Raw genomic sequence first — 23,038 nt, 5'->3', positions numbered from 1 at the left:
CGTAGTTGTCCGCCTAGGGTTGCAGGCCGGTGCTAGTGCTGCGAATTCCCAATATTTCTGCAGTGCGCCCGTTTTTTCACTTAAACGAAACATTTACACTGCATACTATGTCAGTGTATCCTGTGTTCCATTTTCGTCATATTTATTTCTTTCGTTATTCTGTGGATGCAAAATTTATTTTATGTCGGAATCTGTCCTTCGTCCAGCCCATGTAGCAGAGTACGATTTAATCTAATGGATACTCTTGAATTGTTGAAACAAACTGCAGTGTTGACAAGGCTGTATCGGCAGATTCCTAGAGATAATAAATTAAAAAATTGTTTATATTTTTCTAGCCATAGATTAACCTATTTGTATTTCAATCATAATTTTCTAACAAACGTCACCAGAAGAGTAAATCTGGTTGCTGTACATCACCACCTCATATCTGTGGGTCTATTTCAACCCTCTCACTTTTTCCCTTTTTCTTCCACATCATTGCGTTAGACAGACGTTTATTGCACTATTTGATATAGTTCTGTGAATGGGAATAAGTATCGAGCGAGTGTGTTTGAAAGACGTAAAAGTAACTTTGGGCGTGCCTTAAGAGATTGATATAGGACCATGGAAATGGATAGGTTATAGTTAGATATAGTGGGAATTAGTGAAGTTCGGTGGCAGGAGGAACAAGACTTTTGGTCAGGTGAATACAGGGTTATAAACACAAAATCAAATAGAGGTAATGCAGGAGTAGGTTTAATAATGAATAGGAAAATAGGAATGCTGGTAAGCTACTACAAACAGCATAGTTAACGCATTATTGTGGCCAAGATAGATACGAAGCCCAAACCTACTACAGTAGTAAAAGTTTATATGCCAACTAGCTCTGCAGATGACGAAGAAATTGAAGAAATGTATGATGAAATAAAATAAAATTATTCAGATAGTGAAGGGAGACGAAAATTTAATAGTCATGGGTGACTGTAATTCGAGTGTAGGAAAAGGGAGAGAAGGAAACGTAGTAGGTGAACATGCATTGGCGCTAAGAAATGAAAGAGGAAGCTGCCTGGTAGAATTTTGCATACAGCATAAGTTAATCATAGCTAACACTTGGTTTAAGAATCATGAAAGAAGGTTGTATACATGGAAAAATCCTGGATATACTAAAAGGTATCAGATAGATTATATAGTGCTAAGACTGAGATTTAGGAACCAGGTTTTAGATTGTAAGGCTTTTCAGGGGCAGATGTGGACTCTGACCACAATCTATTGGTTATGACCTGTAAGTTAAAACTGAAGAAACTGCAAAAAGGTGGGAATTTAAGGAGATGTGACCTTGATAAACCGAAAGAACCAGAGGTTTTACAGAGTTTCAGGGAGAGCATAAAGGAACAACTGACAGGAATGGGGGAAAGAAGTACAGTAGAAGAAGAATGGGTAGCTCTGAGGGTTGAAGTAGTGAAGGCAGCAGAGGATCAAGTAGGTAAAAAGACAAGGGCTTGTAGAACTCCTCGAGTAACAGAAGATATATTGAATTTAATTGATGAAAGGAGAAAATATAAAAATGAAGTAAATGAAGCAAAGAAAAAGAAATACAGACGACTCAAAAATGAGCTCGACAGGAAGTGCAAAATGGCTAAGCAGGGATGGCTAGAGGACAAATGTAAGGATGTAGAGGCTTATCTCACTAGAGGTAAGATAGATACTGCCTACAGAAAAATTAAAGAGACCTTTGGAGAAAAGAGAACCACTTGTCTGAATATCAAGAAGTCAGATGGAAATCCAGTTCTGAGCAACGAAGGGAAAGCAGAAAGGTGGAAGAAGTTTATAGAGGGTCTATACAAGGGCGATGTACTTGAGGACAATTATATGGAAATGGAAGAGGATGAAGATGATTATGAAATGGGAGATACGATACTGCGTGAAAAGTTTGACAGAGCGCTGAAAGACCTGAGTCGAAACAAGGCCTGAGACTTCAAGAAGAATATAATAATTCCAATCCCAAAGAAAGGAGGTGTTTACAGATTTGAAAATTACAGAACTATCAGTTTAATAAGTCACAGCTGCAAAATACTAACGCGACTTCTTTACAGACGGATGGAAGCACTGGTAGAAGCCGACCTCGAGGAAGGTCAGTTTGGATTCTGTAGAAATATGGGAACACGTGAGGCAATACTGGCCTTACGACGTATCTTAGAAGAAAGATGAAGGAAAGCCAAACCTACGATTCTAGCATTTGTAGACTTAGAGAAAGCTTTTGACAATGTTGACTGGAATACTCTCTTTCAAATTCTATAGGTGGGAGGGGTAAAATACAGGGAGCGAATTCTAGTTACAATTTATACAGAAACCAGATGGCAGTTATAAGAGTCGAGGGGCATGAAAGGGAAGCAGTGGTTGGGAAGGGACTGAGACAGGGTTGTAGCCTCTCCCCGATGTTATTAAATCTGTGTATTGAGCAAGCAGTAAAGGAAACAAAAGAAAAATTCGGAGTAGGTATTAAAATCCATGGAGAAGAAACAAAAACTTTGAGGTTCGCCGATGACATTGTAATTCTATCACAGACAGCAAAGGACTTGAAAGAGCAGTTGAACGGAATGAACAGTGTGATGAAAGGAGAATATTAAATGAACATCAACAAAAACAAAACCAAGATAATGGAATGTATTCGTATTAAGTTGGGTGATGCTGAAGGAATTAGATTAGGAAATGAGACAGAGTAGTAAAGGAGTTTTGCCATTTGGGGAGCAAAATAACTGATGTTGGTCGAAGTAGAGAGGATATTAAATGTAGACTGGCAATGGCAAGGAAAGCATTTATGAAGAAGGGAGATTTGTTAACATCGAGTATAGATTTAAGTGTCAGGGCGTCGTTTATGAAAGTACTTGAATGGAGTGTAGCCCTGTATGGAAGTGACACATGGACGATAAATAGTTTGGACAAGAAGAGAATAGAAGCTTTCGAAATGTGGTGCTACAGAAGAATGCTGAACATTAGATGGGTAGATCACATAACTAATGATGAAGTATTGAATACAATTAGGGAGAAGAGGGGTATGTGGCACAACTTGACAAACAGAAGGGACCGGTTCGTAGGACATGTTCTGAGGCATCAAGGGATCACCAATTTAGCATTGGAGAGTAGCGTGGAGGGTAAAAATCGTAGAAGGAGACAAAGAGATGGATACACTAAGCAGATTCAGAAGGAAGTGGGTTGCAGTACGTACTGGGAGATGAAGAAGCTTGCACAATATGGGGTAGCATGGAGAGCTGCATAAAACCACTCTCAGGACTGAAAACCACAAGAAAAAACAACATTACTTTTCACGATATATACTGTACGTAGGCTGTTTAGGTTTTTATGTTGGTAACGGCACGTAGCGCTCTATAGCAAACCACTGGCTGTGCTTTGTGCAGTCTGCGGCTGGTTTTCATTGGTGTTTGCTATTGTAGTGTTGGGCAGTTGGCTGTTAACAGCGCGTAGCGTTGCGCAGTTGGAGGTGAGCTGCCAGCAGTGGTGGATGTGGGGAGAGAGATGGCGGAGTTTTGAGAGCGGATGATCTGGATGTGTGTCCATCAGAGAGAGTAAATTTGTAATACTGGATATCATGAACTCATATATATATTATGACCTTTGAACACTATTAAGGTAAATACATTGTTTGTTCTCTATCAAAATCTTTCATTTGCTATGCCCATCAGTAGTGAGTGCCTTCAATAGTGAGAATCTTTTATTTAGCTGCCAGTATTGTCGCTCGCTGTATTGCAGTAGTTCTAACAACGAAGACTTTTGTGAAGTAAGTGATTCATGAAAGGTAGGGATTATTGAAAGTAGCGCTAAAAATATTGTGTGTCAGTTTAGTGTTGATCGGAATAAGTAAAGAGAGATATGTATGAGTGTGTTCAGTTTTGCTCATCTGTTTGAAAATCAATTAATGTAAGAGGTTTATCAGCACAGTAATTCACTAATTTTTCTAAGGGGACGTTACATAATACGTGTAAAAATTGTCTAGTAGACAACGTTTGAGCATGCATGAGGCATTTAGCGGATTTTGGTATTGTATATAACACAACGCTAAAAACCTGCAGCGAAATGCTGGAAGACCTGCAGAACATCGACACTTGGTGGCGGGAGTGGCAATTGAAACACAGCATAATCAAATGGTACTGTTGCGAATACGAAGACAGTGTGACCACTTACTGTACGATTACTCGAATGCAGAGCAATTACAGCAAGAAGTTACTTTCATAAAATATATAGGAGAGGGCGTACTGCGTGAAGGCAAGTAGGACGTCCAAATAAAATTAATACTGAGTAAGACAGATGCCAAACTGGGATTCACTAGAGGAATACTCCGGAAATATAGTCCATCGAAGCAGAAAGTGTGTCTCTAAACACTCGTTAGCCCTATAATTGGATAGTGCTCGTCACTGTGGGACTAGTATCATATAGGATTGATCGAGGAAATAGAGAACATCCCAGAAGAGCAGTACGTTTCGTTACAGTTTCGTGCGTAACGGAGATGCTCAGCGAACATCAGTGTAGGACACTGCAAGACAGGCGTTCTGCATCGCGAAGTGGTCGGCTGTACAAAAAGCATACGTTCCTTGAAAATTCAGTAAATACACTGATTTCTCCTACTTATATTCCGCGAAAAACCATGACTGTATAATCAGAAACATTCGAGTCCACTTATAGGATTTTCACCTATAATTCCTCTAGTAAACCACTTGCTATTGGAGCAGGAAAAGTTGGAAGTGACTCTGGAGGCAACGCACGCTCCGCCACACACCGCAAGGTGATTTACGGAGTATAGCTGTAGGCTTACATGTAACGTCTTTTTATCTTAACATTGTTCTAAACAGTACCAGTAAGGTCCCACCTCGTGTGTGGGACAAAAGAATTTTTTTCCCTTTATGTAGAGTAGTGCCTACTTTTGAGAATTTCTTCACAGATGTCCAGCAATGTATTTACCTCTTTATTCTGATCGTTTCCGTTCGTTTCATCCTTACAGTTGGCTAGAGATTTGGTCCCACCAAGTTCAATAAAAATATTCATCATCGTGAAAATTGCCGTGGGCGAAGCTATTTACATTGTACTGGAAGTCCTTGTTCTCCAGGACAGGTCTCGGTATGATTTGATTTGAGTTAGTGAGGTTCAAACGTTATTTTTGTAGGACATTATTAAGCTGTTTCAGATACGCTTTCGGATCTAATTCAAGGCCTATCCCTATGCATTTACTGTGAAATGAGCGAACGTATCATTGTATTTTGTTTCCACTGCACCCAGCGAAGTGCTTTCAACATGTATGTCTGTTAACAGAAACTTTTCCTTTGTGTCCTAGAATAAATATCGATCAACTTGCGAACATCTTGTTTAGTTGGAGTACATATTTTAAAATGAAGTCAGCGATGCTGACATGAATTTCAGAGTTGGTGTAGTCTGTAAGTGTTTAGGTTGGTAGCCGCACTAAGCGATCTACCCTACGTTCTCTAATCAGCTTCTGTTAATTTAATCGCGGATTTTAATAGTGTCCCATACGTTGGTGGTTCAACCTTTGTATCGTAGGTTCGGCATCTTTGGTGAAAGTAACCATACGTAACCACAAATGTTTTGCGTCACCATTTTATTTGGAAATTCGTGCACACTACGGAAACATGGATCAGAAGCATGCGTATTTATTTATTTACAATGTCTCCAGGACACCAAATAAAAAATAAGAAACAAGCTTTTGCCTAACGACAAAATTATGTTTCCCGTGGATGGATTTTCACAGCACTTCCGAGCAAAGTTATTTAGCGATGAACTGTACCCTTGCTAGGATTGGATTCATATTGTTCAGATTGAAGAATTCTAGCACTTCGTAAATAATCAGTTTCAGATAAAAGGAAGGCAAAAAATAAACTATGGAAATCTATTGCTTCTGGTAAACCTCTCCAGGACTGCGGTGGACATTTCCTGAGGCTTTGCTCGACTATTGCTTCGTACGGTCAGGACAATCTACAGCTTCACTGCAGATGCGTTTCAAAATCTGCACTAAAATCCATGGTTTTCTGACTGTGGGAATCGTTCTGTAAAGCTACGGTATCCACTCTATTAGAATATCATAATGCCGCTGACTAAACGAGGATAGCATGTGTTGGCTGAGTACCCAGTTTCACTTGCATTTCTTGTTCCATAAGCAAACGACACCGAATCAGTTTTTTCACTCTACATCAGTCGAAGGTCTGAGGTACATAACGCCGCACTGCACTGCACTGCACTGCAATTCTCTGGTTACATCTACCAGGAGGGAGACAGGCTAAGCAGCGAAGCTGCTGTTCCTGTGTGGACCTCAAGAACTATTTTGTGGCCTCACGGTAAGGATTGGCCTATGGGAGCGGCCGCGTGGGGGCTGACGCTGCGTCAAAAGCGTCGTAGAGGCTGCGGAAGAAACTACTCCCGCAGCAGATCAGGCTAACGCGTGGTTGGCCTGCGGTGGACTTGGTGACCCAGTCCGCGGATAAGACGACTGCCAGAGTGTTCTGCAAAGGCATAGAACTCCCTGGCGGACTGCCTGAAGCGATCCCGTAGCAACGGGACGCCAGCTTCCTCATGAAGGAGCCTTGTGGAGTAACGAGACGGCTTGTGGAGAGCGAGCCGCAGCGCCCGATTCTGAACACGCTGGAGCATCGCAACGTGCGATGGGGCGGCATTCCCCCACACAACAGCGGCGTACTTGAGTACCGGCCGGATTAGGGCCAAGTACACGGTCAGGCCATGCCGAGGGGGGATCGTGGATGAGGGGTTCAGCAGCAGGTAGAGCGCCCGGAGACGTCCAATCGCCGGCCCCCTGATGTCACGGATGTGCGGCAGCCAGGTGAGATGCCAATCAAGCGTCACACCGAGGTATGTGCCGGTCGGTGACCACGGGATGGGGCCTCCCGAGATCGTGATAGGCGGCAGGTCAGGAGGCAGCCGTCTCCGAGTGAAAACGACCGCCTGGCTCTTGGCGGCGTTAAACTTGAGTCGCCACTTGGTGGACCACGCCCCCAGGACATCGCACACTAGTTGGAGCCGGCGGCACATCGCGACCACGTTCACACTGCGGGTGAACAGCGCAGTGTCGTCGGCATAAAGAGCCAACTCCACGCGCGCCACCCGCGGAGCGTCAGCGGTGTACAAGGTGTACATCAGGGGGCCGAGAACCGACCCCTGCGGTACCCCCGCACGAATTGGCCGATCAGTGGAGGTGCCGCCGCCGGCCCGGACGTGGAAGGTGCGGCCTGCGAGGTAGGACCGCAGCAGAAGGGCGTGTGACGTCGGGACCCCATGCACAAGGAGTTTGTACACGAGGCCCTCGTGCCACACGCAGTCGAACGCCTTGGAGACGTCGAGGAGTACCGCCCCAAGGTACTCCCTCGACTCCAGCGCCCGCATCGCCTGAACACCAGGAGTTATAGTTGTTGCGTGGTCGAGTGGCCCCGCCGGAATCCGAACTGCTCCGCTGGAAGGAGCCCTTCGGCAGTAACGTGGCGCCACAGCCACTCCACCTACAGTCTCTCAAAGATCTTGGAGAGAGACGGGAGTAGGCTGATCGGCCGGTAGTGCTCCACCCGACGCGGATCCTTGCCGGCCTTGGGGATAGCCACCACTTCCGCGTGTTTCCACGCGGAAGGGAAGATCCCGGAGCGGAGAACACAGTTGGAAGTGTCCGCCAGGGAGTGATGGATCGCCGGTGGCAATAGCTGCAGGAAGCGGTTCGTGACACCATCGGAGCCACCCGCCTTCTTAGGGTTGAGGCGGCGGCACTGGAGTCCAACCTCAGCGGCGGTGATGGATGCGATCACATCGTCAGCAGCCCTGGCGGCGAGGAAAACCGGGAGGCGGTCTTCCACGAGACGGACATGGCCGGCATCAAGGACGTCCGCTATCGGGCGGAAGTTGTCGGTGAATACGTTGGCGAGGGCGTTGGCCTTGGCGTCTGGGGCACAGACAACCTCGCCGCCGACGTGGAGCGGAGGAACAGGCTGATGGCGGCGGAGGAAGCGCTTGGTGGTCCGCCAGGCACTCCCATCAGACGTGGTGAGGGTGGCCAAAAGGCCAGGGCAGTCACGGTTCCGGTGTTGGTCGATAGCGGCCCGGATTTCACGCCGTGCCCGATTGAGGTGGCGCTTGGTCGCAGGCTGGCGAGTGAGCTGCCAGTCACGGAAGAAACGGTTTTTGGCGGTAATAGCCTCCAAGATCTGCAGCGGAAGCTGCCGGGACATGTCGCGAGGCCGCCTCAGCTGACGGGGAGACGCAGCGGCAGCAGCGCTGAGAGTGTGCCGGGTAAAAATGGCCAGCGCAGCATCAGCCCCCTCCAGGGCAGGATCTGGGGCACCGACGAAGCGACGGAGCAGTTCATCTCGAAAACGGGCCTCATCAATGCCGAGGAAGGTGCGGCGGTCAGGCTGAAGGGAGGCGCCGACGATGTCCATGTCGTAGACAACTGGAAGGTGGTCGGACGACAGGGCACAGCGGACGGTAGCCGACGTAAAGTGCCCAACGCCCTTCAGGACCGCGACGTCGAGCACGTCGGACTGGCCTCTGTTAGGGAAGAAGGTGTGGTCAAACGGACCTAAGACGACAGCGCCATGACGTTGAGTAATGCGAAGAAGGCGCTGCCCACTGACGTTGGTGACATGAGAGTTCCATTGAGGGCTCTTGGCGTTCAGGTCACCCGCAATGAACAGTTTCCCACGCAGCGTCAGCAGGGCATCAATGTCGGCCTCCAGGAGATGGCCCCTCGGCGGCCTGTAGACGGCGATGAAGGTAATGACCCCCGCCGTGGTGGAGACAGCCACCCCAGTGGCCTCCACCGCAGCAAGAGGTGGCATCAGGACTTCATGGTGCTTCAGCGAAGCCTTCACATAGATGGCGGTGCCTCCGCTATGGGAGGGCCGGTCGTTGCGGTAGCAGCGATAGTTCGCCACCCCGACGGCCACACAAGGCTTCAGAAACGTCTCGCCGACGAGACAGACGTCGATCGCCTCATCGCGGAGGAATTGGAGGAATTCCCCTTGTTGGGGAACCAAACCGCGTGCGTTGAAACCGCACACTGTGAGCCCATGGACGTGCTCATTATCCATGGCGGTCAGCAGGAACAGCGCCGGCCGGGAGGGCGGACGTGACGGCGGTGACGAGCACCGGGAGCTGCTCAAGCAGCCGGCTCAACGAACGCAGTAGCGTACGGAGCTCAGCGGCATCGGGAGCCGTTGGGACCTCTAGGGCGGCCTCCAACGCAGGAACTGCAGGCGGCGGCGGAACCGCAGGAGGCGGTGTCGGCGCGGGCACAGCCTGAGGGTCAGGCCGCCGCCGCTCCAGAGGGGCATCAGTGGCCGGACGAGCCGTCGCGGGAGCGGTTCGCCGCGGCCGTCGGCGGCGCCGGCGGGGGGCGGCAGCTGGTGAGGCAGGCGTGGGTGTAGGGTCAGCAGCCGCTGCGGATGAGGCAGGCCGCTGCGGCGCAGCACCAACGGTGGCAGCAGGCCGCGGAGGGGAAGGGTTGGGCGCTCCCCCCTTAGCGGCTTCAGCGAAGCTGGTGCCAGGCTGCACCTTGCGGGTAGGGGCAGCCCGGCCACGGTGCTGAAGGCGGCCACGCTGGAAGGCCGGACATCCACGGTAGCTCGCGACGTGCGCGCCACTGCTATTGCAGCACGTCTGTTTATCCTCACGTTTGAGCGAGCATTCCTGGCTCTGATGCTGGGCCCCGCACTGGACGCAGCGGGGCGGCATCGAACAGTAGTGGCACACATGGTCGAGCCGTTAGCAAGAGAAGCACCGGGCCCTCCTGCCTTTAGCCCGCAGTGGCTCCACTTCGACATCGACATGCCCAACCCGCCGCACCTGAAAGATCTTGCAACTTGCAAGGTTGTCGACAAGAACGAGCTGGTACAGCGGCATGTGGCGGTGGGTGCGTGGGGAGTTCATGAGGCCTGTGTGGCGGATGCCGTAGCCCATGTTCTCCAGGTCTTCACGTAGGTAATCCGCCCCAAACTGCATTTCAATATTTGTACTGAAATTATAAAGTTATGACTGCGAGAGTTTATCCCTAGCACTGTGGTATCCACAAGGCGGTTTCGGCTTTTCTACGAGTATATGCTGGGTCAGTCCTTTCGACAATCATTTTCTTTTTGGTTTCTTCAAATTTTTCATGCAGCCATTTCGCTTTAGCTTTTCTACCCTTCTATATTTTTCACTCGTAACTGACTCATGTTTCTGTGTTCCTGAATGTCTTTGCACACTTTTGTATTTCCTTCCTACGTCGATTAGCTGCAGTATACCGTCTGTTAGTCATGGTTTCTTCGGTGTTACCTAACGTGTACATGTGGATTTCTTTCCAACTTTTGTGATCGCCATTTTTAGAGAGGTCCATTCCTCTTCAGCTGAACTGCATACTAAGTTATTCATTATGGCAGTATCGGGAATCTTCCCGTTTCTCCAAGCCATTACGAAGTATGCGTCCTCCTCTTGTGATTTTTGAACAGATTATCCACTATTGCCATTTGAATTTAATAGTAGAACTCAGTTAGTCTTCCTCCTGTCTCGTTCCTAGTACGAAGTCCACATTCTTCCGAAAAACTATCATCTACTCCCTATCCTAAAATCGCTTTCCATATCCTAATGACTAGAGACATTCGTCTCCCAATACGTACTGAATTACCTGTTCATTATCCTCATCTACTTACATTCCACGTCGAACGTTGTCCTTTCGTTGGTTACTCGATCGTTTTCGGATGGTTACCTCTCTCTCTCTACAATCCCCTCCCGGGATTCAGTGAGAGGCTAGTGTGGAATCTGTTATCAGTGACGAGATCATCATGATGCTTTACCTCTGCAGGCCACATGTCATGTGGATTCACATTAAGTGTCTTTAATCCAGTGGTTTCCGTTGCCATCTCCATACTTGCAGAATCTTGTTGATTCTTCCGCCTTCTAGAGACACTTTCTTTCCCCAATGGTTAAAGAGTTCGCTGAACCTCAGTCGGCCCCTCCACCCTCTTTGACAAGATCGTTGAAAGCATGAGGGTGCCTTCTTGCGCCGGAGGTATTCGGCCATCATTGCTGACGATTTTCATTCAAACTTTTGGCAGCGGTACGATGTGAACTGTGTACGTTTTGACTACTAGTCAAAGATGTTAACCCTTGACCACGGGTAACACCACACGTTTAGCAAGCGATAAAAGGGTAAATGAGATGATTTCATATTTTGAAATATACGAACTTCTGGATAAAGAGGAATTATTAGCCAAAATACACAGTTTAAGGCCGAGGTCTACGATCACTCAACTAAATGAACAAAATGAGTTACTCGATGTTACTAATAGCGAAACAGGTGAACGAGGTCGGAAGCAGAGAACAAAAAAAAACTAGGTACCGTTGCTGAGAATGCTGAACTTACTGTGAAAGTAACAAAATGGTCAATCATTTTTCGGAACAGAATAATACCAAGCTTTAAATATTTTAATAAATAATCAGATGAAAGTCAGCTAACGCTATAAGTGGGAACTAAATATGACCGTGATTAACTCACATAAGCCTAAAGAAAATTTTTCGAGGTGGCAATGCTAGCGATTTTGGTTATTCCCATACAGATAGAACGATTTAGATGAACCCTGAAATTTATTCCGTGTAGGTGACAATTCTCGGGAAAAAATTACTCTCGCAGGCAAGATAGTGGACAGCCACTGTGATTCTTCAGAGATGATTCAAGTACAATAAACGATGAAAATTTCAATTAGAAGCATTGCTTGATAGTTATAAAATTAAAAATGTTTCGAAATTTTTGCAAATAAAGGGAAACTTAAGTGCCTTTTAATAGCTGATGAAAATTCTTGATTTTGTATGTTTCTACATAACTACATTCTTGCATCCAACTGATTACCATTTGATTATGGAATATGCATTGCTGTGATTTTTGCTCGTGTATTTTCCACCGCATGTGTTGCATTGTAACTTGAAGAATAAATTGTTTTGAGCAGATAGTACTTGTTCATGCGTATAACTGCAGTTATGTAACTTTAAGGGATTTGTACCTACAAAGAAAGTTACAGTGAAATATTTATTTTAAAGAATGTAACACAGAAGGAATTAGTTGTTACTGAGCTGATGGATGTAATGGATGAAATATTTTAAGATTTGCATGAGTAATGAAGATAGAAAACAAGACTGTACAGAATTCTTTTCTTTCCTTGGATGTAGTGATTACATTAATTTCTTCTTCCAAATTTAATTTTTGTGCCATGGCATTGTCGATTAACTTTTAATGTTATAATGGCCTCGGGGATAAATTATCTTCTGATAATATTCTTTCAGGTTATGGAACTTCTCATTTTCGCAACCATCCACATTTAATGGGAAGGAAATTGAGGGACATAATGAATCAGGTAAGCAAAGGTATTTGCCTAAGTGAGTCTTTAACGCTGTACAAATATCATATTAAATAAAGATGACTACTAGCGTTCTTTATCTTTCTCTTATTTGTAATATGGTGGTTTTAAGGAGGTAGGCTGAAATTTATAGAGGCTCATTATTGATGTTTGATACTGCAGGACGCTGATAGAGGGGAAATGCCGTAACGAAGTAAAGAAATTAATTTGTGGTGTTCTGAATAGGTCTATGAATGTAAAAGTATGCTGAGAAATGGCGGTAAATGTAATATAATAATGATAATTTTATAATGAAGCAAAATGTTATTAGTACTCGGGAGGGAAATGAGAACTGATAAAGACTTTTGGTTACTTCTGTTGTGTCTGTCTTTTGTCGCTAGCCTTAGCCAAGTCATGTTTTCATCACTTTTTTTAGTTGAAGTCAAACTTAAATTCTGAATATGAATAAGCATGAAAGGGCAATTATAACACTGTTTAGTCAAGAAGTAGTGTTTATTTTCGAGTACTATTTAAATATCTATGTCTTTCCCATTTTCTTTGTTAATGCATGATGCATGAATTGCTTGACAATTCACACAGTGAACAGTTTCTTTTTTTTAAAGAAATGTGTTGAAATTATTAAAATAAAACAGTGAATTGTCCAATGGCCCGCTATCGCTGTATTTGTTCAGGTCGATCATAAACCCTCACAAACGGTTTCTCTTCTTTTAAGTTTAATCTTCTGTTCCAAATACCTGTACAAAAGGGTTTTTTATGCTTTGATAATCAGGAATTGCAGTTAACTTACGCATCTTAAAATACTGAATGACTAGACGTTAACATGGAAGAAAACATTACACATCAGGCTAGAAAATTGGTGTGGATCACACATGCCCCACAAGTACACCGGTCTCCATCGTTCTCCTAATCATCCCGTGAAACACAGTACCAGAACACCCCCTTTCGTATGCTTGTTTAGCGCTTCGATCCCCCAACGCTTTCCAGGTTTTACTAAGTATAGGTTACGATAAAATTTTATTCACAATGTTAATATGGGAGTACTGATCAAGACAAGTTCCACCAAGACCTACTTCACGTTTTCTCCCATTTTGTCACTTGTTAGCCAATACAACAAGGACTACCACCGAGTTCCTTAGTATAGCTCCTTTCCTGCAAGAACGGGTAAAAATTTATAAATGACTAACATAAAGCTAACGTTCCGCAAAATTAGGTTCCAAGTACAGACACAGGCCACAGTGAGTCAGCAACTCATATGAGAACACAGGTGTTTACACAATTTCCTTTTAATCACTGATCTCAAAAGCACATTGGGCGAACGTATAGGAGTTGCGAAATTTGCTTTAAAGCACATTTCAACTTGAACAGTTCGAAATCCGCGCAAACATCTCACTTACGTGATGATCAGCCATCTATTTCACATCTCCACAACAACTTGGGTATACTAAAACGGAGAAAGGGCGCTGCCTTAAACATGCATGAGGAAATATATATAATAAAGTCCAACAGAATTAAGGCACAGAGCTTTAATGACCAATTTAGTTTGCATGGTCACAGTAAGTCCTCAACAGAGCACTCATGTCACGCTTTTCTTCAGTGTAGCCTGTCTTAGTTCAATTTCTGCCAAAATCTCAGTATCCGGACGACAACCACAGCACACGCTTCAACAATATGGGACGCTCGTTGCCTCTCATTAATAAACGGTCACAACGCCCATATAGTACTAGGGACAGAAAGTTGGCTGAAACCACATGTAAACAGTAATGAAATCCTAAACTCAGATTGGAATGTATACCGCAGAGACATGCTGGACAGTGAAGGGGGAGGCGTGTTTACAGCGATAAGAAGTGCAATAGTATCGAAGGAAAGATTCGAATTGTGAAATGATTTGGGTGAATGTCACGGTTAAAGCAGGCTCAGGCATGGTAATTGGATGTTTCTATAGGCCCCCGGGCTCAGCAGCTGTTGTGGCACAGCACCTGAAGAATAATTTGGAAAATATTTCGAGTAGATTTCCCCACCATGTTATAGTTCTGGGTGGAGATTTTAATTTGCCGGATATAGACTGGGAGACTCAAACGTTCATAACGGGTGGCAGGGACAAAGAACCAGTGAAATATTTTTAAGTGCTTTATCTGAAAACTACCTTGAACAGTTAAACAGAGAACCGACTCGTGGCGATAACATATTAGACCTTCTGGTGACAGACCCGAACTATTTGAATCAGTTAATGCAGAACAGGGAATCAGCGATCATAAAGCGGTTACGGCATCGATGATTTCAGCCTTAAATAGAAATATTAAAAAAAGGTAGGAAGATTTTTCTGTTTAGCAAAAGTGACAAAAAGCCGATTACAGAGTACCTGACGGCTCAACACGAAAGTTTTGTCTCAAGTACAGATAGTGTTGCGGATCAGTGGACAAAGTTCAAAACCATCGTACAATATGCGTTAGATGAGTATGTGCCAAGCAAGATCATAAGAGATGGAAAAGAGCCACCGTGGTACAACAACCGAGTTCGAAAACTGCTGCGGAAGCAAAGGGAACTTCACAGCAAACATAAACATAACCAAAGCCTTGCAAATAAACAAAAATTACGCGAAGCGAAATGTAGTGTGAGGAGGGCTATGCGAGAGGCTTTCAATGAATTCGAAAGTAAAGTTCTATGTACTGACTTGGCAGAAAATCGTAAGAAATTTTGGTCCTATGTCAAAGAGGTAGGTGGATCAAAACAAAATGTCCAGACACTCTGTGACCAAAATGGTACTGAAACGGAGGATGACAGACTAAAGGCCGAAGTATTAAATGTATTCTTCCAAAGCTGTTTCACAGAGGAAGACTGCACTGTAGTTCCTTCTCTAGATTGTCCCACAGTGGACAAAATGGTAGATATCGAAATAGACGACAGAGGGATAGAGAAACAATTAAAATCGCTCAAAAGAGGAAAGGCCGCTGGTCCTGATGGGATACCAGTTCGATTTTACACAGAGTACGCGAAGGAACTTGCCCCCCTTCTAGCAGCGGTGTACCGTAGGTCTCTAGATGAGCGAAGCGTTCCAAGGGATTGGAAAAGGGCACAGGTCATCCCCGTTTTCAAGATGGGACGTCGAACAGATATGCAGAACTATAGACCTATATCTCTAACGTCGATCAGTTGTAGAAATTTGGAACACGTATTATGTTCGAGTATAATGTCTTTTCAGGAGACTAGAAATCTACTCTGTAGGAATCAGAAAGGGTTTCGAAAATGACGGTCGTGTGAAACCCAGTTCGCGCTATTCGTCCACGAGACTCAGAGGGCCTTAGACACGGGTTCACAGGTAGATGCCGTGTTTATTGACTTCCGCAAGGCGTTTGACACAGTTCCCCACAGTCGTTTAATGAACAAAGTAAGAGCATACGGAATATCAGATCAATTGTGTGATTCGATTGAGGAGTTCCTAGATAACAGAACGCAGCATGTCATTCTCAATGGAGAGAAGTGTTCCGAAGTAAGAGTGATTTAAGGTGTGCCGCAGGGGAGTGTCATAGGACCGTTGCTATTCACAATATACACAAATGACCTGGTGGATGACATCGGAAGTTCACTGAGGCGTTTTGCAGATGATGCTGTTGTGTATCGAGAGGTTGCAACAATGGAAAATTGTACTGAAATGCAGGAGGATCTGCAGCGAATTGACGCATGGTGCACGGAATGGCAATTGAATCTCAATGTAGACAAGTGTAATGTGATGCGAATACATAGAAATATAGGTCCCTTATCATTTAGCTACAAAATAGCAGGTCAGCAACTAGAAGCAGTTAATTCCATAAATTATCTGCGAGTATGCATTAGGAGTGATTTAAAATGGAATGGTCATATAAAGTTGATCGTCGGTAAAGCAGATGCCAGACTGAGATTCATTGGAAGAATCCTAAGGAATTGCAATCCGACAACAAAGGAAGTAGGTTACAGTACGCTTGTTAGCCCACTGCTTGAATACTGCTCAGCAGTGTGGGATCCGCACTAGATAGGGTTGATAGCAGAGATAGAGAAGATCCAACGGAGAGCAGCGCGCTTCGTTACAGGATCATTTAGTAATCGCGAAAGCGTTACGGAGATGATAGATAAACTCCAGTGGAAGACTCTGCAGGAGAGACGCTCAGTATCTCGGTACGGGCTTTTGTTAAAGTTTCGAGAACATACCTTCACCGAAGAGTCAAGCAGTATATTGCTCCCTCCTACGTATATCTCGCGAAGAGGCCATGAGGATAAAATCAGAGAGATTAGAGACCACACAGAAGCATACCAACAATCCTTCTTTTCACGTCAATACGATACTGGAATAGAAGGGAGAACCGTTAGAGGTACTCAGGGTACCCTCCGCCACACACCGTCAGATGGCTTGCGGAGTATGGATGTAGATGTAGATGTAGATGTTGTCAACAGCTATTTTAATGGGAAATACACATGAGCGTGTTGGTTTTTGTTAAGTTTGACCGGCAGCATAGACTTCTTCCTTTCCGTCATTGATGCCCCCATCTTGCCCCTCCACCCCACCCCCCCCCCCCCCCCCTCGCACCAGTAACACTGAAAGTAATTTTGTGTAGATTTCAATGCATTAGATGTACTAACTTTTTTATCCTCAGTCACTAAAGGGTTCTGTACTATGAGAGGCATTCTGGTGCTTGAAATAGGCCGACAAGAGCGAATTTTAATCTGAAAGTGTACGGTTAGCGACTTACCACAGTTAAGTCCACTTTTCTCAGATGATGCAATGGGGATAGTCAAATGTTCAAATGTGTGAGAATTTCTGAGGGACCAAACTGCTGAGGTCCTCGGTTCCTAGACTTACGCACTACTTAAACTAACTTTAGGAAACTTATGTTGAGAAGAACACAAACACCCATGCCCGATGGAGGACTCATATCTCCGGGGGGAAAGGGTGCGCAATCCGTAACACGATGACTGATACCACGCTGCCACTCCTCGCAGCAGGGGGGGGGGGGGGGGGGATAATCAACTTTCTGTTTCAGAACTCCACAACGACTTGGATATACTACATACACAGAGAAAGGGTGCTGTGTTAAACGTGCTTAAGAAGATATATACAATGAAGTCATGAAGACAGTCCCCTGATAGTACCCTCAATAAGCAAACAGAGCTAAGGCAACGAGCTTTGTTGGCCGATTTTGTCTACCATTGTTCCACTGTTCCACTGTTTTTAACTAAGGAGCAGTTCTGATTCCTAATTCTATTCTTTCGGTTTCAGACATGACATTTATCACTGATGACGATCTTTTAGCGAATGACTATAGTTTTCTTATGAATTGAGAAGGGGTGAGAACTTTAACGAGGTAACGAGGTATGACAACTGTTACTCAACTACACTCTGTAACCTATGATATAGAATTTGTAAGTAATTCTCTTTTGATATGGACATAAAAACTATATTTATGAAATATATATAAGCCCATTCTTCTGGAACGTACATGATTAACACCAATTTCCTAACTTGATGCGTAATATTTTCTTCCACGTTCAAGTCTAGGAATTTAGTATTTTAAGGTAAAACTGTAATTCCTCATTATTAAAGCATAAATTTAAAAAAAATACAATTTTTTTACAGATACTTGCAGCGTAAGATGCAATTTGAAAGTAGCGAAATCGGTTGAGTGGGCTTATAATTGACCTGAAAAAGTACAGCTGCAGCGGACCATTGGACGTTTCATTCAGTCATTTTCATAGTCTTAACACCTTTTTTACTAAAAAAAAACTATTCACTATATGAATTGTAAAAGCGATAATATAAAACGATTTTAGCTGTTGTTGCCCCTGTTTTAAAATTACTGTAGTGTAGGATGTTATTTCAAGATTTCCTCTCATGGTTGGTGACTAGTGACTTTCTAATCTGATTTCTCTTGCATCTGATACTCTGAATGAATTCAATAGTTTGTCCTATAGTTCCCTGTCTTTATTTGTATTTTTAGTGGGTTAGTAGTGATTTCTCTTCTGTGTACAATTGAGAAAATGATAGCGAAATATTTTATGCATGTCACACAAATCATATTTCTATTTCATTCATACTTACCAATAATTATTAACGTGTAGTTTTTGACACTTACTGCTTGTATATTTAATTTTGTCACTTTTTTGGTAACATTTGACCAATTTTTTTCTTGCAGTTTTTGGTAATATCATTTTTACATGCACAGTGTTACTTTAGTACTTTATGGATAATTAGCATGTTAGACTTTTGTGTTTGTTCTAACATCTGGAGAGAAAAATAGTTATATCTATTTAGGCACTACATACGTCATTCGTTATACATGTCACTTCACGTGTTCTACCATTTTCTTTCGCCATACATCTGTTATTCAATTGCTGTTGTTGTTGTTGTTGTCTTCAGTCCTGAGACTGGTTTGATGCAGCTCTCCATGCTACTCTATCCTGTGCAAACTTCTTCATCTCCCAGTACCTACTGCAACCTACATCCTTCTGAATCTGGTTAGTGTATTTATCTCTTGGTCTCCCTCTACGATTTTTACCCTCCACGCTGCCCTCCAATGCTAAATTTGTGATCCCTTGATGCCTCAAAACATGTTCTACTAACCGATTCCGATTATTCAATTACAGATTCTGATTCATATTCAGCTATATTTCATAATAGCTTTGTTGGTCTTGCCACAGAGATAACGATTGTCACCAAAGCACAGGCACACCTGTTCAGAAAGAGATGAACATTCACTGTGCTAATAGGATACTGTTGCCATTACTGAAAATCAATAAATGGTATTACATTGCGGCATTTAGCATACAAATATGATGAGATTTGCCGTCCTCAGAAATGGAATTGCAAAATGAAATACTGGTCTGGTGGTACACATGAGCCTTCAGCATATGCTTCACTATTATGTCTAATGGATTTGTGCGTATACATTTACTGGAAATAGATATTGTCTTTTCTGCACCAATATTACTTCCACTATGTGATGTACTAAGGTTTTGAAGAAGATGCTAGATATGTTGTCAGTGGAAGACATATCACATAAACGCTTCCCTGAATGTGTCCGCCAGTTTCCACATGTGTTTCATTAGTTAGTACCTATTTGGTTCTCAAGTTTAAATTCTGAATAATGTCATTTGTAGTGGTGTGACGAGTATGCAACAAGTCCCTGAGCAGAACAATGCCTTTCATTTTCCTAGTTCAATGGGTTTCATGTTACACTACGTCTTTTGCATCACCCAATTTCTATTGATTAACGTATACCTAATAAAGACGGCAGGTTTTCTTACTGCATTCTGAACTGACAGAGTCATTTTCACAGTTATTTGAGGAAGTTACTTTAAAAATGGGGTAATTTATTCATAATTTTGTTCGGAATTTCACAGAAAATTAACTTTTTTGTCTCTTTCCTATAAATTTCTATGTGACATTTTATTGTAAGTTCCTTGCTATTTGCAAGAAACGTTTTGCCAAATTCTTGTTGGTTGGATGTTTATTTAACGATCCTAGATTACGCTTGGTGACCAGTGGAAAAGATAAGAGTTTTCATTTTATTCGATGTGTCGTATTTCTTATTTGTACAATGCATATTTTTCAAACAGAATTCTTCAATAGACGGCGTGTTAAGCGCGCAGAAGTTTTGAGTTCAAGCCATGTGATCTTTGCTTTTCAGTATCATTGGCATTGCCAGTCGAACATTCATAAAGAAGTAAATGTAACTGTTTTAAATTGGTCACACTGCGAACCAGTCTGTAAATATGTAGCAGAACAAAGAGTTGTGGATGCAGAGGATGGTATTTCTTGGAAACATGATTTTCTAAGATTTACTTGAGGAGCCTGTTGGTGCACTGCTTCCTCGATTCATTTATGATGACCTTGAAAGAAAGAAAATTTTATCATGGTTTTTCTATATTGGTTTGGGTCAATTAGTTCGACTGTCGAGACGACAATAAACAAAATTATCTTCTCACATGGTTTGCACTCAGAGTTATATATTCGCCACTTCTCCACTATTTCAATAATGTATTTGAGGACATAGTAATATTTCTTTATAAGAAGTGAGTTTTGTGAAACTAGTTCTTAAGGGAACATAATTTCACAGTTCAGTTTTTCAATTGTAGCCTCTTCTACATTGTCCAACTCAGTTGCTTCCACACATCTCCTCACGAATATTTGTTTTGCAATTGTGTGTTGGAACACTGCACTTAGCAGAACACAGTCATTCAAAGTAAAGCATGATGGGTTTAGTATAATTGCATTTCCTTGCATTGCACTTCAGCAAGGCCTATTTTCTTTAGCTGGTTTTCTACTAGCTGTATATTACAATTCATCACCTTTAAGCAGTACCAAGTTTCCATTTTGGCTACGTACTTCACGGAAATTTTATAGAGCCAGTTCGACGTTACAGTCAGTACAGAGTAAAATCATTCACAGTTAAGCATTGCACTACAAAATTTCCGTTAGGTTCAGTTTAGGTAAAGTTAAGACAAGATATTATTGCTTTATTTTTCATTCTTATAGTTAAGTGTTACGTTTTTGCGTATGTGCCATTTAGAATTTGGAATGGATTTTACTCAGTTCTGTCAGGTAAACGTGCATGGCAATTTTTACAAAAGCGTTTTGGATAGTTTCGGATGAATTTGGTGACTCTTTTCATCGGATAACGTTTATGTGATCACATCTGTTGCATTCTTCAAGTTCAGATAACTACGCAGACACACATGTAAGTTAGGAATAGGAAACCAGTAGTAAAAAAAAAAAAAAAAAAAAAAAAAAAAAAAAAAAAAAAAAAAAAAAACGAAAACATTTGTGTTGATTAATATCTTAAACTGGTCAGGTTTAGGTTGTAAGAAAAAAAAGTGTATACTTGGTTTCAAATTATGAGTATATAAGGAATTTCTCGGAAATCTCTACGCACTCTCATTAATAAGCACCGATTTAGTATATTGTAGGTAATTTACTCTCCGTTTTAAACAAATCATTTGAATGTTCATGAAGTCGTATCTGTTAAGATATGTGTCGTAGAATGACATAATTCATTTAGCTGTATACATAGAGAGTGCCTGCAATATGTGTCGAGAACATACTTCTTACTAAAGAAGTTATAAATTAAAACTTCACACAAATACTCAAATTTCACTGCATAAAAAGCTTTTCTCCTTTCATAATTATGCGATGGTTTTTTAGAGACTAAAACTTTCGTTCAGGTTTGAAATTACATGTAAAGTTTTTTGGAGACCCACATTTGCTCTCATCCTCAAATGCTAGATGAATGTATTCTGGATAATTTACTTGGCGAAAGTTAAGCTGCCTAACGACGTTACAGATTTACTTACTGTAATAGTCACCTTATATTATACTAAGCTCTCTAGATTACACCACCATTATTGAATTTTATAATTCGGTCATTAATTAAATGATATTGACAAACTAATGTTTTTGTCCTCTGGAAGCTGCTAAATAGACAACCTGCAACTAGATTTTAAATATGAACCACGAACAGCGTTAGCCTCTTAATAATATACATGGCCATAGAATATTAAAAAGTGTATAAATGGAGGAAAAAAGAATCAATTTTGTGTCTCCAACTGCCCAACTACGGACGTAACGACGAGTGTTGCATTATTCAGTTGAACTAATGTTCGCCTCTGTTGATTAATCTTAGCCGGCTCGATTGTTTAGGACACCGTGACTGTGGAGGGTGTATCTGCAAAAAGAGCGCTCTTCACTACTTGCTGTTTAATTAAAACTTTGCTCGTTGGGAGCAATAATGAACTTCTTCAGCCACGGGTTCGCGCAACAAGAACACTGCAACTACGTAACTGCCATTTATTAGACAGAAGCCGTTTAAATCAGAGCAGTAATCATTCTAATAGCACAGTTGGGCAGAGTATGTAAACCAACTCCAATCATTCGGGAACTTTTTTGTCACACGGTTCAGACCTGATAAATCGTAGTCACGCTCTTTCGCTCGACAAAGTCTCCCTCTCTGAAACTCCCTAATCTCTCTAAATCAAAATGTAGCATGCACATACACTCACACGGACATAGAAAATCTCATAACCCTCTATCTTTCTCAGAATGTGTGTGGTTTACTATAGGTACCACTACCGCGAACGATCCAGCCAAAGACTTATATAAACAAACAATACTGTCCGTTTGTTTGCCTGTAATTCATACAAATCTACGGTTTTAATACGATCTTGACGGATTTTGGCACACTTCTAAATATGTACTGTGTAAAGTGGAAGGGTTGTTGGCCCAAGTGTCTAAATGTTCTTGACCGGTTTATTTCATATTTTTACGTGGACTATATATATATATATATATATATATATATATATATATATATATATATATATATATATATATATGTGTGTGTGTGTGTATAAGGGGGCCATGTAGAAATTGTTTTTTAATTTATTTCAAAAGTGCTTTCAGCTAGACCGCTGTTTCTCCACGAGAAATTATGTGAAGAATTGCTCATTACTGTTAGTATACCACGACATATTCCGTTCTTTGAGGTATTTAATGTTTCTTTAATTTCCTTCCTTGTTTCACATGAAAGTAGAAGTTATAAGTAAATCGGCAAAGAACTTTGAAGACAATGGCTAAGGTACTTGGTACTTTTCGAAATGTTTAATAACAACGTTTCTCCGACATATATTCA

The sequence above is a fragment of the Schistocerca gregaria genome, chromosome 4 (genome assembly GCF_023897955.1).
Source record: "Schistocerca gregaria isolate iqSchGreg1 chromosome 4, iqSchGreg1.2, whole genome shotgun sequence".
NCBI classification, from domain to species: domain Eukaryota; kingdom Metazoa; phylum Arthropoda; class Insecta; order Orthoptera; family Acrididae; genus Schistocerca; species Schistocerca gregaria.
Note: the sequence above shows the minus strand (reverse complement) of the source record.